At 35.1% G+C, this 18,746-nt stretch overlaps 1 protein-coding gene across 1 annotated transcript in view; it reads right to left on the minus strand.

Moving 5' to 3' along the window:
* The window catches only part of Cow (Proteoglycan Cow), a 745,575-nt gene that overhangs the window by 330,231 nt on the left and 396,598 nt on the right, over positions 1-18,746 (minus strand). The gene's annotated exons all lie outside the window — the stretch shown is intronic.

Consider the following 18,746-nt stretch of genomic DNA (forward strand, 5'->3'; position numbering starts at 1 on the left):
TGAGAAACAATTTTGTCAAATAATCAACTTCGGTTCCGGGTGCGAAATCGATTTTCTTGGGGGAAATTCGTCCGGTACCGAGCCCGAAACATTCCTTTATCAAAATCTCTTTAAGTTCCGCGCCCAGAACAATCTTCCCCATTGTACTGTAACCCAGTAGAAACCACTCACCCCTATCGGTTCCGTTATCGCTAACAATCCTGTTATAAAATACCTAGGTATATGATTTAAATGAAGTACACCTCCATAACAGTCTATTCAACATTTCTCCTCCTCTAGTTATTATTATTATTATTATTATTATTATTATTATTATTATTATTATTATCACAAGCTGGAAATATTATTTTATAAATGTTTGGTTTTACAAAATTCCTTTATAACTTTGTATTAACCCTGTCTGTTCATGTATCCGTCTGTGAGGGAGATTAAAAAAAAAAATCAAGAACTACTCGATAGATCACCATTAATTTTCGCCTGGATGCAGAGGGTCAGAAATTAGGAACCAAGTTCGCTGACTGAGGTGATATTGAAGCTGAGGTGGCAGAAATGAATAATTCCAGGTTTCTAAGTTGATCATTACACAGCGAAGATAGTGATAGCGAGAAGCAGTTTCCTGCAATTGATTGAGCGTCCCAAGAATTCATTTAAATTTCCATTCTTAACTCTCTATTAAAACCGGAAGTGACAGAAATTCACTACAACTTCTGGTTTCAATATTGATCTAGATGGAGCAAAAATGATAAGCGAGGTTTTTTTTTTTCTTAGGATCGATTTAGCGTTCTAAAAATGAGTACCATATTCTCTCTTAATCCTCTATTCTAACAGGAAGTGGAAGAAATCAACCGCTTCCGGTTTTAACGTTGATCAAAGCAATAAATTGATAGCCAGAAGCGGTTTTCTGCAATCAATTAAGTGCCCCAAGAATAGATATATTCCATTTCAATCTAACCTCTCTACTAAACCGCCGGAGTAGTAGAAATACAGAATTGAGAAAATATCACGCAATAAAAATTAAAAGCCTTCACATGGTGTACAGGTGACACTGTTACATAACGTTTGTAATTTGATTCCTAATATATTCTACTTACTTTCTAACATCTTCTGTCATTACAGTCACGCTCAAAAACGCATTCTTCCTTCATCTCGTCTTCTAACTACGCTTCTCCAAATGTTTTTAATTAACCTTACTTTGTTGCCGGGCGATAAAAACACTTCAGTTAGTTTTTAGTAGATAAAATGTTAAAAGGAAATTCTGCTCATGAATTAGTGGAAAAAGCGAAACAAGTGGGCATCATTTAATTTTCTGAAAGTATGGTAGACTTTCCATTATGAAAATCGGAAGTAGAAGATCTACCCCTTTCAATAGAGGATACGGGTGGAAATGGAATCTATTCTTGAGACACTAAACCCATCTAAAAAGACATTTCTCGCTCTCTTTTACCTGTCGACCGATAGACGGAAGGACAGATAGAATCGCCAAGATGGACAGACAGACAAGACATACAGACCTCGTCTCTGATCTAGTCGACAGCGCGCATACCATTGGTGTACAGGGTTCTAGGATCGATTCCCAGTCCGAGATATTTTAAATATAAACGCATTATTTATCATATAATCTGAGCATATAACGTTAAATTTCAATCCAACCAACCGTTTCCATATTTACACCTAGAATAATGTGAAAGTATAAAAATCCATCAATTCATACAATTTCTCTTAGAAAGTTGTCGAACCTTTTGTCAGCAGCACTATAGAAACTCGAGGCCGTGAAGAAGAAAAGTATTAGTACCACTTTCCGCCAGACAAATCCAATATTGAAATATGAAAGAATCTTTCATACTTTCAACGCTTTCGCGTATTTTCTTATACATAAATCTCCCTAGTCATGTTCCTGTTACATATCAGGGTATTTCCTCAAAAGTAAGTCGAAACGATTTCTTTCACTCGCAACAAATCGAGAAATTGTCCTATCAGGACAAGACAAAGTAAAAAAAAAGAAAAAAAAAGGATAAAAACTGATTCTGTCCTTTCAACGTTTCTTAAAGAAAGAAAGAAAAACTTATCTTAGTTTGCCTTCCTCTCTTTTTTTGGTCTTTCTGGTTCCCATTTTGCCTCTTTCTTGTCTTTGATCTTCCTTCAAATTGTCCTAAGTGAAGACTTATCTATCATACTACATTTTTCTTTTTTTCTTTTTCTTTTTTTTTTAAGGAAGTCAAGCCAAGTGAATTTCTTCCAACCCAAAGAACTAGCAAATGGAATTTCGTCATGAGCAACCCTTTCAGAAACACATTTTCTTTTAGTTCTTTAAAAACAAAAAGCCTTGTCAAACAGAATGACAAGACTAGCTAAACATATTTTATTATCGATAAGTTTTCAATTTGATTGTTAGGTTCAAGTTCAAAAGGTTCAGGCTGTCATGTGTTGAACGAATAACAATATCAACACTAATACATTACGAAGAAAAGGATATTATAAGGTTGGCAAGAAAAATACGTAGTTATAACAATGATAACGATAAGCTTCGAAAATGAAACATAGAATTTCTTATAAGCAATATCATTACTACAGTAGAACCTTATGGTACATTAGCGTACGCGCCTTGGATGTAGAGACCCGGATTAGATTCCCGGTGATACTTCATGTGGTCCGGATTCCACGTTAAGCTACAAGTTCATGTCTCCTCATATCCTCGGTGCTAAAAAGGGACTCCAAACCAACAACCATTTTTGAGACTGCAATCTTTTTCTGCAGATACAGTAGCAAATGCAGTTCCACCATAATAAAGTAGTAAAAAAAAAATAAAAAAAAAACTAAGTTAGATACAATTTGTAAAGTTGTTACATGGTCACTTGAAAAAGAAACAAGAAATGCCAAAAAGAATTCGTACAAACTGTTAACATGGTCACTTGAAGAAAGAAAAAAAAACGAACTAGAAACAATTCGTAAAAACTGTTAATGGCCACTTGGGACTTAAGAACTAGCAACAATTCATAAAAGCTTTACATGGTCACTTGAAAAGAAAGAAAAAAAGTAGAAACAATTCGTAAAATCTATAACATAGTCACTTAAAAAACCTAGGGACAATTGGTAAAAGCTGTTACATACTAATTTGAAAAAAAAAAAAAAAAGCATTGGAAACAGTTCATTTTAATTCAACTATCTTCATAACTTGAGAAACACCAGGCTCTTTCTACGCTCCAGAAACAAGCTCGCCACTCAATCAAACACTTTCCAAATCCATCTAAAACTTTTTCTAAGGATTTAACTTTATACCTTCTTTGCCTATTGCACTGGCAAATGATACTTTCTCAAATATTTTCTACCTCTGACGAATTTAATTCGCAAATCGTGAGTTCTGCCTTTTTTTGAGTGTTTCGCTTTGATATAAGCAATATACGCATTGAGATGCTCATATTATGAACTCTGTAATGGATAACTTGCTACATATATCTGTCTGTTCATATATTTTCAGATTCTACGTTTTCCGCAAAACTTATCGAAAACCCTGTTCAAGTTAGCGTCAACTTTCAAACTAGAAGAGACAAAATTATGTTGATACAGAGATAAAATTATGTTGATACAGACTTCAAATTTCAATTAATTCGATTAATTGCGACAATAACACTTTATACCAGGGGTAAAAGTGAGGGGGAACGCGGGGAGACGTCGTCCTCCCACTTCCAGAAAATATATGTGGCGTCCCCCCAGTTTCTATGAAATTACAATGGGCAAAAATAGACATGGGAAACGGCTTGCCACCAAGCGTCTCCCTACCTTTTCGGATCCACTTTGCCATTAACATACTTTTCTTGTCATTCTCGTTAACTTTGCTCTTATTTGCTGCAATTACGCGTAAGTACAGCAAAACACAGAAAACTGACCACTTTAGAAACATCTGACCATTACCTTAATTTGGCTGCATCTTCTCAAATCGGTCTGATTAGTCACTTTTCGTGGAACAAAAGTGGCCATTTAGAATGTTTCTAAAGTATGTTACACTTTCTGTCCACGAAAGGCTATGATTGACCGGGGTGATTTTAGAGGTGATTAGGACATTGGCTCGATAGCCAATCAAATATATCAAATCTTAAATACGTAAATTTATTTTTTTCTTGCATAACCCAAATGGTGTTTTTTTTTACCTTCGGGTACAGAACTAAGTAACATCATTAATAACCTAACTGGTTTGTATCATAGTAATCTAAAGGTAAAAATTGATGGAAATTAAGGATGATGAAACATGGTGGGTGAATCCAGACAATACATTTATTTATTAGCAATTGTTGATAACCGTCGTGGAAGTTTGAAATAATATTTACGCCTATATGTGAATCTCCTTTCGGGTTTGAAAATTGCAGCTACCCTTGAAAGAGATAGGCAGCAATTTATTTATGTCTTTTTAACAGTTTGGTTGATATTTATCTTCTACCAGAAAACTCATAGCTCGTCAAAATTTCCGATAACATATTTGAAAATTGAGGACCTGAAAAAAAAAAATATAGCAAAACTACCAGGATAGCCGTTACTTTCAGGATTAGAAAGATGTAGTATGTAACTGTTGGTTACTCCCAATACAGCAGTCAGAAAGCAATAACCATATAATCATTTGATGGCAGGCAAATTAAATTTGAATAAGCAGTGAAGTGTTTGATGGGCTTTGAATAATTTGACAGTTTTGGGATATCACTTCTCGTTAATAGCGTGAATATATATGTAAAATCAATATGTACAGTAGAAGCAACTAAACAATTATCTAAAAATTAGACTTATAAATTAAGGTAAATTTAATTCACTCATAAGATGTTATTCTAGAGCAGTAACTAAAAATTTCATCCAACTGTGGAAGCTTTACAATATATATTGTTGACTGCTTGTTCGATCGCCAATGACAGTTCGGGAAAGATGTGTCATTTTCTTTGTGTCGAAGGATAAATGTCATCACGCACCGATACAGAGTAATAAAATACTTACTCAAAGGTGGATGAACCTAGTTGTACGTAGCCAGAGCTTCACTAGTACAGCAGAAAAAGCGAGGGTGAGTAGTTCAATTGTTTATAGGTAATCTTTTTTATTTATTTATTTCTTTTCGTCTCGTTTTGTAGCTACTGTACGCAATATGGCGAATTATGTAGATACGGGTGTTCTGTTTTGTTTGGCAACGTCAAACACAAACGTTACGCACATGCGACTAATTATTCCTAGATTTTTTAGAGTATTGTTTCTCAACCTTCGATGTTTTTCACAAATTTTAACCCTATTTAGATAAAAACATTTCCTCATTCAGTAATAAAACTTTTAATCTAATTGTAATTGTTACATTGTTTGCACTGTAAATAAAAGTTAAGGTGTATCTACCGTCAGTATATCCACATACTTCCAAGGTTATGTGCACTCTAGATTGGCAACTGCTGTTCTCGAGTATAAAGACTGGAATATATATATATATAAAATCAGGAAAATATATAATATAATTATCAGAAGTAAACATGCTAGAAAATTCGATAGTCAGTTGTCATCCAGTCATTCAGCAAAAACAAGTTTTCACGTGTGGATATAATAGTAACATTCGAAGTTCATTCTTTACTCCCTCAATATGGAGCTGAAGGTGATTAAGTCGTAATTTCAATTAATTGTGCGAATATTTTTTTTCTTATTATTCGTCCATACAAGAAAATTACTGTTATTTGAACTACGATAAATTATTCAAATAAAGGACATTCAAAAATATAAATGTGCAATATGGGATTATCACAAATTAGAAGTACTAATTTATTAGAATTTTAACAAACTAAGAAAGAATGATTAACAGAGATAGGCTCAGCTATACACTTACAAATATATATATATATATATATATATATATATATATATATATATATATATATATATATATATATATATATATATATATATATATATATATATTGGTCTAGGAATTAATTCGTGCGGTTGGTACGCACACATTGAAGCTGTAGTACAAACACAAAATACATAAATACCTTAAGAAAAATATTGTCCATCGCTAGCCACCACTTTCGCCCATCTGTCAGGCAATGTACGGATTCCGTGGCGAAAGAAGTCCTCATCCTTGGAAGCGATCCAGTCAGAGACCCATGTTTCGATATCTTCTGAAGAAGTAAACCGCTGTCCAATCAAATCGTTGTTCATGCAATCGAACAAGTAGTAGTCCGAAGGAGCAACGTCTGGTAAATACGGCGGGTGGGGTAAAACTTCCCATCCGACATTTTCTAAATAGGTTTTGACCGGTTTTGCGACATGTGGGCGAGCGTTATCATGTTGAACAATAAGTTTATCATGTCTGTTCTCCCATTCTGGTCGTGTTCTGGCCAGAGCTTGCTTCAAACGCATTAATTGTCGTCGATAACGCTCTCCATTCATAGTTTCACCCGGTTGCAGCAGCTCATAGTACACCACACCTTTCATATCCCACCATATGCACAGCATAACCTATGCACAGTGAATATCTCGTTTAGGTTGTGATGGACCTGGTTCACCTGGTTTCACCCAGGCCTTTTTTTCGTTTAGGGTTCTCGTAATGGATCCACTTCTCATCACCCGTAATAATTCGATGCAGAAACCCCTTTCTGCTCTGTCGTTGAAGCAGCAATTCGCAAATGGTTTTTCGTCTTTCAACGTCTCTGTCTTTCAATTCATGTGGAACCCAATGTGACATCTTTTGAATCATTCCCATGGCTTTCAAGCGTTTGGAGACTGTTGTTTGATCAACGCCTAATGCTGCTGCAAGTTGTTCCTGCGTTTGACACGAATCCTGCTCGAGCAATGCTGTCAATTCTTCGTCTTGAAATTTTTTTGGCTGTCCAGCTCGCTCTTGGTCTGCCAAGCCGAAATCACCACTTCTAAACCGTGCAAACCACTTCTGACACGTTCGCTCAGCTAGAGCATGGTCACCATACACTTCCACCAAAATACGATGACTTTCAGTCGCACTTTTCTGCATGGTAAAGTAATGCAGCAGGACACCCCGCAAAAACACTTTATCAGGCACAAATTGCGCCATGTTCACTTAACTACAAACTGGTGTTGTTGACGCTTTAATCCACTGCCCTATACTACGAACGATACGCGATGACAGGGGTTTGCAACACATGTGTGGATACACGGAACTGTGGGACGCTCCGTTCGTTGCGCCATCTCTTGTCCACCCGCACGAATTAATTCCTAGACCAAATATATATATATATATATATATATATATATATATATATATATATATATATATATATATATATATATATATTTTAAGTGATCACTGACCAGTGTGAATTTTAAATTATTGTAAATTATTGACGAACTATTTCCCAGGGACGTCACTGATTGTGGTGTCAAATTTCTTAACTAAAAGCATTGTCTACTCTGTGTATAATCGTACTCCGTAGTCACTATTGAATATACCAGAAGTGGGCAGAAGATTGAATGAAGCTACGAGTAGCCTTGATAATAAGGTTAAAGCGCCAAAAGGTTTCAAACCAAGATTAAGGGGTCAAAAAGTGCAATAAGATGAAGGCAAATGAGATGGGTAAATATTTCGAACAAGAAGTATCACATGGTGGGCTTTTCCCTGATATCTTCTGAAATATTTTAGGTCTTAAGTCTAAATGAAAAGAAAGGCGGACAACCTCAAAAAGTTCAGGTCGAAACTCAATTTTTTAAAGTTTTCTGCGGATTTTTTTAAAATTCAAAATTCAACTTTTCTTGTCTTCAAACCTAGTCGAACCTCAACTTCTCTGATCTTTAAGGCTGGTAGGAGCTGAACGTCCTTCATCTTCAAGGCTAGTCGGACCTCTATTTCCCTCATTTTTAAGGCTAGTAGAACCTCAACTTCTCTCACCTTCAAGATTAGTAGAGCTCGATTAAGAATGAGTATTCTGAAGCGCTGTGAGAAAATGTTCATCTTTGCTGTATACAATTACCACTCTAATAGCGTATTATTTTAAGACATATGATAGTGAAAGAGCAATTCATGGGCAATAATGTAAAAATAATTCCAGTTATTTTATCACGAATGGTAAAATTTGTAAATGAATAAGTGTTATTGAAATACCTCTGAAAACAGACAGCATTTCCACAAAACTTAAAATTCTTTGTGGCTTGTTAAGCATCGATTTTTCTTTATCCGTAAATAAATAAATAAATAAATAAATAAATAAAATAAAAATAAAAAGAGAGTTTTCTATGAGATACTAATTTGTTTTTCACATTAGTTAAAAGAAAAGAAAACGGCTTTATTATTTAGTTATGCACCTAAAATTAAATATAATCCCATTTGACTCTAAAGATAAAAAAGAAAATGAAATAGCAACTTTTTCTTTCTGTTGTGTTTTCATGGAAACAAGTTCTGCAGAATTCGCCATTTTTACTGGAAGCTCATTACAAGAGAACGACGATGAAGGAATACAAATAAGGCAAGTGGCTGACCTTGATGTCGTCATGACATAAGAACAGTATTATCATACTGTTGTTTTCATTCTTCTATTTTTTTTTTTTAATTCCTCCACTCCCTTCTTGTTAGCTGTTACCTACGTGGCTCATCCAATGAAGATCCGCTGAACTCATGTGTAATGTTTAGCTTGGATGCTCATTCAATGGACCAAGAAAAAGAAGTGCCTAAGCAGAGCCAGTAATAAAAGTTGAGCTGTTTTTGAAAAGCATTATTAGTAGATGGTGGTTCTAAGGAGAGTGTACTTAAAACAATTTATTCGATTGTCTTACTATTCGAGAAGAATCTCTTCAACTTTGCAGAACTTAGCTACTCTAGTCATACAGTACATACACGAATATATTACTACAAATTGTTGAATACTGTTTTTCTTCTAAAAGAGGAACGTTAACATGAGAACTGCTCAGCCAAATAATTTTAACTAAAACCAAAGTATCACACCAACCAACATGAACATTTGTAATTTATATATATAACCCCCTTTTGGCTATATGGTTACCCCTTTGGCTCGGCAGACCAAGTTCGATTCCTGGTGGAAGATCATGTGCTTCGGTTTCCACGTTAAGCTATGGATCTACGTTTTATATAGCCTCGGTACTGAAACAGAACGCTGGGATCCAAGCCAACTAACCATTTCGTTAACTATAGTTACACATTTACTAACAGTCATCAAATATAAACATCACCAACAACTTTTGATGAAGACGATTATAAATTTCCGAAATTGTAATACATTGCATTGATTATTATTTTTTTTTTTATTTGTTCTTAGATGAATATAATCTGATTTTGCGATTGGAACATTTAGCCCATCTGTAGTCAGGGGCGGATCCAGGGGGGCGATCGCCTCCCCCAGAAGAGGAAACTTTCTTATTTTATATATAAATAAAACCCATTCCGAACTTTGGAGCTCTTAAAAGTAGCTCTAAGTAGCAGTATTACAACCCACTTCACCCTCCCACCCCCCAGAAGTCTGTCCTGGATCTTTCCCAGTCTGTAGTATTATATATAATTTTCATCCTGGTACCTGCTGGAAATGAGTCGCTCAAATTAGTGCTATTTGAAAAAAAAAAACCAAAAAAAAAAAAACAAAAAAAACTAAGTTTTCTCAAAATAAACGAATAGATTGGTCGAGTACTTCGGATAACGTATATCCGAATATTGGATCAAATTCCATGTTAAAATGTAGTTACTACGTATTTTATAAGTTAATTAATTTATTTTGCAGAATTACTACTGTTGTGCTTACGTGGTATGATTCAATGAAGAGACTGTTGCAAAGGGAGAAATGAGTGGTTTTTGGCATTACTGTACAGGATTGTCAGGATATAAAAACAATAAAAGTCAGTAGACATATTCCATTTTTCGGTTTATTTTGCTGTCGTATACGATTGTTGAAGTGATTATTGTAATTTGAAAAGGAAAACAGAATCGTCAAGTCGAAAAAAAAAGTTACATAAAGTGATTAAGACCGACACTGAAAAATATTCATAATAAAGTATTAAAATACTGCAGGGAAGAAAATCCCTACATTGTAGAGTATTGAAGTTAATGTCTTTTTTAAATATATATACAATCTTCAATGTTTAACCTTCTTTTTTCATATAGGGCAATTAAGTTTACAGCAATCTGGATGATTTAATGTTTGACTCTATATTAAATAACTTTACATATTCAACGCAAAACGACTTAAAAAGCATATACGCAAGTGCTCTCACATAATTTGAATAGATTCAATTTATGCTGTTTGCTTTCTTAAAAAAAAAAAAAAAAGAAAAAAAAAAAAAAAAAAAAAAACATGTGCATATATTTCATGTAAAAGAAGTACCTCTGACAAAACTGCTATATATATCTGACGTCATCTGTAAACAAGCAAATTATCTCGCAACCTTGCTGTCTGCACATATATATCAGATACGTAATACAAGTCTTAAGTCGTATACCACTGGAACTAAAAAGAGATGTTAAATTCCAAAGAATATATTTTAATGTATTTCAGAAAACACATTCGTGTACATTATGCTGAATTGAAGATGATTAACGAAATTATACTGTGTCATGTGTTATAAACTGTCATATAGCCTTTATACAGGAAACAATATAAAGCGTTTTACAATTTTTCAGTACTAGTTCGTTTGAGTTAAATTTTGAGTTCGTGCAATATAGCATTTCTTTCTCTAGTGTGATGCCGTGCAAAGTCAGCCGAATATGCCATCAGTTAACTCTCCCTGTTTCTTTCGTGGGCGAAAATTCTCTCTGCTCTGGGAGGAGCGGATCTATCCGATTGGATAATGGACATGTTACAAACAGTGACAGATATTCCCTTTGAAAAATCCCCCAAGGTTTCTAGACAACGGAAAGATAAAGACAGGGAAAGCGAAGAGAGAGAGAAAAAAAAGGCAGCAGCATTCTCCGCAGACATTTTTCGACGTTAAAAGAGATAAACAGAGAAAATAAAGGGATCCAAGTAACAAACATCACATTCACTTCGCTCCTATTCAGAGAAAAATCCAAAGAACATACATTCTTCAGAATTACAACATCTATTCCAGAAATATAAGTACACAAAGATGAAATAATACATTTTGAGGGTTATTACATTTATCTTCCACTAACACAATGCACTGAAACTATTCCGTAACTCAAATACTCCTGATAACGGTAACATCTGCGAGTCAAATATTCAGATATCCTATACTTTGCTACTGTTTCTGAAGTCTTTGATGCTTTTTATTCATCTGTTTAGTTCAAACGTTTATTTACTTGTTTTCCATTTTATGTTCATAAGTGTTCGTTGGATTTCTGGATACTCTTGAGCACAATACTCAACAAATATTTTTCCAGTTTTTATTTAACTCACAATGGCTGAACCGAGAGAACAAATTTTGCAACCTAAATTTAACTCATTTTCCGACGTCATACAATGATGAAATTTTGCAAAGCGAGGAAGTCGAGTGAAAAAACAATACTAAATATGTTTCTATATATTTGCCTATTTAAGTTATTAATAGAGCAACCCACATTATGTTTTATTTCTTGTTTAATTATGCTTTATTTTTGCAAATTATGCTTTATGGTTAATTTTAATAATTGTTTTACATTAATCGTGTATAATGTATAATATTTACTATACATTGAATATTCTAAATATCTTCATCTATTTATTAATATTTTATACAACCAGTTTCTTTCATATTTAATTAACTTTCTACTTAATGCAGCATAAAGAGATATGCTTTACTCGAGTAAGTTTTTTTTAATCACTTGTGTGCGCCTTAGAGGTGCATGTATACAGAAAGGGAAAGTAAAAGATGCCACCAAAAAGTACAGAAAGTGTTCAAGTTTAAGAGGTACACATAACAATATAGTGTGGAGTTCTTGTGTACTCTTCATTGTTGGCGGAAAGTTCTTCTTTTCCTTTTTCTTTTCTCCACATCAAAGGATTACACCTAAATAAAAATAGGCTTTTCATTGTTGCATTGTTATGTTCTCAATGATTTTGCATTATAAATGTTAGTTTTAAAACATACAGGTATTAATACGGTATGTTAAACTTACAGTTAAACAGAATTTTCCAAGAATTGTTCTAATAGAATTTTCCAAGAATTGTTCTAATAGAATTTTCCAAGAATTGTACTACAGTTATTTTAAATTATGCTTTATGCTTTTATGCTCTTAAAATTAGTTTCTTCTGGACAACCACAACCATGTTCAAGGTACCAACCATATGTGTAAATTGTTATGCTTTTTATGCTTTTGGGTTGCCCTAGTTATTAATATTGCTCACTACTAAATATATATCCTATTTTGTTATGCAACCAAAAACGTTCTCGAGGTGGTATGTACAGTATAACATCTAGGGGGTTTAAATTACGTTTCGGATTGTATATATATATATATATATATATATATATATATATATAACGCTTTTATAAAACGCAGAAAAGGGGGAAAGGATCTAAGATTATTTTATTTTATTTTTTATCAAGTCTGTCCAAATGAAACTTTGAAAAGCCGTTGGACTGAATATTTCTTTTCGTTTAATACAGCAAGTATGCTTTCTTATGTTCTACGTGGTTCAGTGTTCGAAATATCGTTTGAATATTATACCAACTGAGGAGTTACTTGAATTAAGAGGCAATGGATTTATGTCGCTGGAATTTGAAGTTTTATCCTTGCATTACCTATCTAACGTCTGCTTTCTCTTCAGACCTAGCCCTTCACGTTCTGTAGCGAACACCATGATGTTTATAACAATATAATGGACATGTCCACCGAGAAAACCATCAGTTTAAAATTATAAATATTAGTAGAGAACTAATCATAAGATTTTGACTGAACATCCGGCGAAGATTGCGACCTGACCTTCTCCAATTGTTGCTTCTCAAAACACATTAGAATGTGTATTAATCAATTCACATCACACTAAACTGTAATCTCATTGCAACTTTACACAATAGAACAAACACATCGTAAACTAAAAAGACTTGTAATGCAATAGCTATTCGAATATTAGGAAACAATAGTGTGATAAATATTGTTAAGTATCATGTAAAAACAACGGAGAGAATCTAGATCCAATCTGAATATGAATTAGACAGCAGGAGTGTGAATTAGCCAGATGCCAGAAAATATTATTATTATTATTATCATTAATAATAATAATAATAATAATAATAATAATAATAATAATAATAATAATAATAATAATAATAATAATAATAATAATAATAATAATATATTTATCCCCCAAAATCCCAAGAGGGGCTTCTTGAACCCACAAGGTAGTTTTAAAAAAAAGAGAGAGAATCCAACAAACGTTATCAGCCAGTTGTTCTTTTCTAGTCACTTCTTAGTTACGGTTACTTAAACAATTTGCCATAGTGACATAAAAAATAGTTCGTACGAAGTAGCTTAGAATATAGGGTAATGAATTCGAGGAAACCTGGAACCATTTCATTTGAAGATCACAATAAATTTAATTTAAGTACCGGACTATTATCTGGGCAGAATATGAAAAGTAATTTATCTTTCATATCTTCGAATTAAATAAAGTATGCACATGATGAATAAAGACTGGAGGCTTTCGAAATGAGGGTGTGGAGAAGAATAGAGAGAACTCGGTCGAGCGAAAAATGAATGAGAGGATGTTAGAAATGGTGGGGAAGAAAATAGTTATTTTAGAAATAATTGACAAAAGGAAGAGACACTTGGAACTGGCTGAGAAGGAGTTGTATCATGAGAGATTTGACAGAAAAAAGAGGTAGGGGGCAAGGAGGCTTTAGTTGATAGACAGTATCAAAACACAAAAATTATACGTGAAGACGAAGAGATTGGCTGAAGACCGTCGACCATAGAAGCTTCTCAGTTGCAGCAAGTTGCCTGCCAACAAGGGCAGAGCAGAATATATATATATATATTATAATGACCACACTGCCCAACCAGGAAATACTTTTGTACTGTTGGCGCAGATACGTCTGTTTTTATCTTTCTGGTCGGCTTGATATCAATAAAGATATTGTAGCTTCCTGTAGAGAAACGAGTCTAGTGTGTTTTATATACGAGAGTACAAGTACGCTTATGGCCTAACGAAATTTAAAATAACTACTTTACCCTTAATTATATGAAAATATTACCGAAAGGCTTCGAGGTGTCCCCTTCCTCCCTTGGGATGATCTGTTACCTAGAATAACTTTGGATTCCTAGTGTTAATAGACAAAGTCAGTGCCTTAGACGCGGGAGGCCGAGGTCGATTCCAGAAAGGTCATGTTCGGATCCAACGTTAAGCTGTAGGTCCACGTCTCATATAGCATCGGTGCTGGAAAAGAGTTAAACCTCAAATCAGCCTACCAACCATGACGGAGGCAATGATAATTCCGCATACCAGCAAGCCACTACTTCCTACTTAGCACCACTGAAATCAATTTAACGTCTATTCTGTCAACTGTTCTAAACATTAAAATTAACGATTCAACGAACGAGCATAAGCGAGTCACTAGTGATATTGCTTCTCAATTCTTGTCTATCATTAAAGTCTATCATCTTGTCTAGTGTCTTCCTATTTCACCAGGTGAATACAGGCATGAGGCCTTGGATGATAGACTTTTTCCAAGTTTTCCTTTTTATTGTTAATTTTTTTGGTGACAAATGACCTTCTGGTTTATCTGAAATTATGAGAATCTAATATATAGGTAAAAATGAAACTGATCTTGTGAATAATCGAATCACGGGGAATCGGCTGAATCGTTTGAAATTAATTTTACAATATGCATTAGTTACGAGGGTGACCAGGAAGGTTTTGAGATACAAACGGGACACTACAGGAATAAAACCTTGCTTGGATAAGAAGCCCCCCTCCTTTGTATGTGAACATGAACAATATCGCGATGATCATATAACGACATATGACCGACGTCATATTACGTGGTGAACGGTGTTGCCAAGTGGCTGTAGTTGCCATCAGTGATGCCAATTGAAGGGAAATTTCCCTTGGCGCAGGGAAATTTTGAGTAAATTTTAGAGAAAAGGGAAAAAGGGAAATTGCTTGTAATATCTCAATATTGCAGGGAAATTTGAACCTCTCTTCAATCATTTATAGATTGAATGTATTTACGTATCAAATTAATCTCATTAAAATTCAGTATAAATTCAACATCGTATTGGTTCCAAACACAATCCGTTGCAAATATTTCACATAAATTCTCACAAGTTATCTTGCTTTGCATTCGTTAATATTTATCATTACACATCGATCAACATATTCAGTTAAATTCGAAACATTACAACAATGCTTATTTAAAATCTATTATCAAAATTAATCTTCCGATTGTTGAATTAAATGCAATGCAATAAGTTTAAATATTTCTCAATTAAATTATCACTCCAACTATTATAACAGTTTGGTTTTCCCAATCAGAAGATGTTTTTCCCAACCAAAAAATTGATTCTGAAGAGGATTAATCAATGTAAGAGAAGAAAATCTGCGTGTCGTGAATGTAGATATGTATATATGGGCGAATACTGGGTCATTACTGTATGTGTGTTTTTATAAGTTTACAGATTTCCTGGTGACTGTGTGCACAGAATTATAAATTCTTAAGAATTCCGATCTCTAAACTTTGTATTGTGCTTACGAACATTCCTCGTGTACAGCCGAAGACAGTAGCAGCTAGAGTTTTCTTTTTAACTGTTCGTATTCGTTTCAGTAAATATGGGAGTTCTGTTCTTAAGTAAGTACATACCAAATATATACTTAATAATTTCTTTGTACCTTAGGTTACATTAATATTAAAATCTATCATGATATCTATAATAAAAATTAGTTACGTAATATTTATTTCATATTGTTTATGATTTATTTAGGTTGTCCGTCCTGACCGAGGTATTTATAGGGTTTTTCCTCAATCACACCAGGCAAATGCAGAGATTGCACCTTTAACATAGGTCCTGGCCTACACTTTTCCATATCCTTTCCCCTCCTCTATAGTGACGCCTTAGATACCTAAACAACAAATCAAGTTCAAATTCTGCATAAGCTCAAAGGAAGGCTGTCGGGTATCTGCTTGTATGTGATTATAAGATTGCGATGAGGGAGTGGAAGCGAAAACGATTAAAAATACGTTTACTAAATACAGTACCTGAACGTTTTGGATGAAGGGAAATTTTGTCCGGAAAAGGGAAATTCTGAAGCTTGTGAAGGGAAAACGGCTCTGAAGGAATTGGCATCACTGGTTGCCATCATTTGCACTGCAGTTATCGTGTTGGAGAGATGGGATTTGCGAACCATGATTCTGTACGACATGAAATGTGATTTAAATGAATCGGAGTCGCTTGAAAGGTTGGCATGAATATTAAGGGAAAGTGCACCATTGCGTGCAACTATGTTTCGTTGGTTTTCAGAATTTAAACAAGGCCAGACCTCATTATAAGACGAGGGGCGCAGTATAAGGCCATCAACAGCAGTGACAGAGGAAAACATTGATGTATGGAGTAGATAATTAGGGACGATCCGCGAGTGGTACACAATAACATCGAGTGTGCCCTAGGTAGCTATGCCGAGTGTTTCAACCATCCTGCATAAACACATGCGTGTGAGAAAGATTTCATCTTGGTGGGTGCCAAACAACTTGACTGAAAATCAGATGCAGACAGGTGTGGAATGGTATTAAGACATACTTCAGAACGTTCAAAAATTTCGAAGTGGAGACTGTAGGGGGGTTCCAGACGTTCTGATGGATGATGAAACCTGGATTTACCAGTTTAATCCGAGTCAAAGCGCTAGTCATCTGTTTGGGTATCGGTTTTCCACCCCTGAAGATGCTGCGAATGCCTACAAAGAACAGTTATGTGTAATGCTTGAAACCCAGTGGTGCTTCCAGGATTAGTTAAGGAGGATGAGATGTGTAAAATGTCGGGGAGAATACTTCGAACAGTTATAAATAGAAATAAAGATATGTGTACTCAGAGCTGCATGTCTCAAAACTTTTCAAGTGACCCTCGTATCAACTAGCTCGAACTAGGTTTTTATCTTGTCAATTTGATTAAAATGCAAATCCTAAGGGGGAGAGCGGGGCCATATTTATGAGAAAAATTGAGTATAGGGGAGACCGGGGCACATTGTCACAATTTTCACATTTTATTTTTTGTGACTCTCACGTAAGGACGAAAATTGCAATATTTAGCATTGTACTTGATTATCTTGTGCATAACATATATTCCTCTGTCAAATGTACGTAACTCGTCCTGAACTGGACTTACGAACTATATTTTATGATCAATGCAGTTGTGACAATGTACCCCGTATGCGGGGTAAGTTGTCACAATATATGGGGCAATTTGTCACATGTTATCGTAATGGCAATTTCCAGAAATAGATATTATTAATGCAAAAAGAACCGTAAATGATACCAGCATTAAATATTCAGGGTCTGAAAGAGAATTAAACATAATTAAATGAAAGGGGAAAGATTATGCTAGTTAGACAGGAAAAAAAGTAGGAGGACCTGTAGCCTATATTTTCTCAACATAAATGATTTATGGTTACAGCAAGCTTTGTACGAAAACCAAGACTCCCATGAAAAAAAAAAACACTAGCTCATAGCTAAGAAATCAAAATTACAAACTGAAAGGTCATAACAAAATGAACGAAATTATCAGATGATAGCCTACACCTCCAATAGGCCTACACAGAATTTACCAATGGCATTTAATTTGCTTCTGATTGTAGTTTATAAATTGCAAATGAATTCCTATGATAGGACTACTGTATAGCTACAAGAGGAATACATATTATTACAATGTTTAGTTGCGTTTTATCAGTACGTACCGCAAACTAGTTTGAAAATGTTATCCTTTTGCTTCTACAAAGCACCATACCTAGAGGTCATCGTCAGAGTCACAGTTAATACACACGTAAAACAAGTTCTGCGTCTCGCACATTTCGTGGGCCCATCCCTTATATCGAAAATCCGAAAATGACTTACAAGTTCGTGGCGCCCTTCATCGGTACTGCTGGAATTCAATATGGTATTGGCCTACCCTTAGCCTTGATGACAGCTTCCACTCTCGCAGGCATACTTTAATCAGTTGCTGGAAGGTTTCTTCGGGAATGGCAGCCCATTCTTCACGGAGTGCTGAACTGAAGAGAGGTATCGATGTAGGTCGGTTAGGCTTGGCACGAAGTCGGAGTTCCAAAATATCCCAAAGGTGTTCTATAGGATCCAAGTCAGGACTCTGTGCAGGCCAGTCCATTACAGGGAAGTTATGGTTGTGTAACCACTTCGCCACAGGCCGTGCAGTATGAACAGGTGCTCGATCGTGTTGAAAGATGCAATCGCCATACCCGAATTGCTTTTCAACAGTGGGAAGCAAGAAGCTGATTAAAACATCAATGCAGGCCTGCGGTGTGAGAGCGCCACGCAAAACAACAAGGGGTGCAAGCCCCCTCCAAGAAAAACACAACCACACCATAACACCACCACCTCCGAAGTTTACTGTTGGCACTAAACACGCTGACAGATGACGTTCACCGGGCATTCGCCATACCCACACTGCCATCGGATCGCCACATTGTGTACCGTGATTCGTCACTCCACACAACGTTTTTCCACTGTTCAATCGTCCAATGTTTACGCTCCTTACACAAAGCAAGGCGTCCTTTGGCATTTACCTGCATGATGTGTGGCTTATGAGCAACCGCTCGAGCATGAAATCCAAGTTTTCTCACCTCACGCCTACCTGTCATAGTACTTGGAGTGGATCCTGA

The sequence above is a fragment of the Thermobia domestica genome, chromosome 1, assembly GCF_964235325.1.
Source record: "Thermobia domestica chromosome 1, izTheDome1.hap1.1, whole genome shotgun sequence".
NCBI classification, from domain to species: Eukaryota; Metazoa; Arthropoda; class Insecta; order Zygentoma; family Lepismatidae; genus Thermobia; species Thermobia domestica.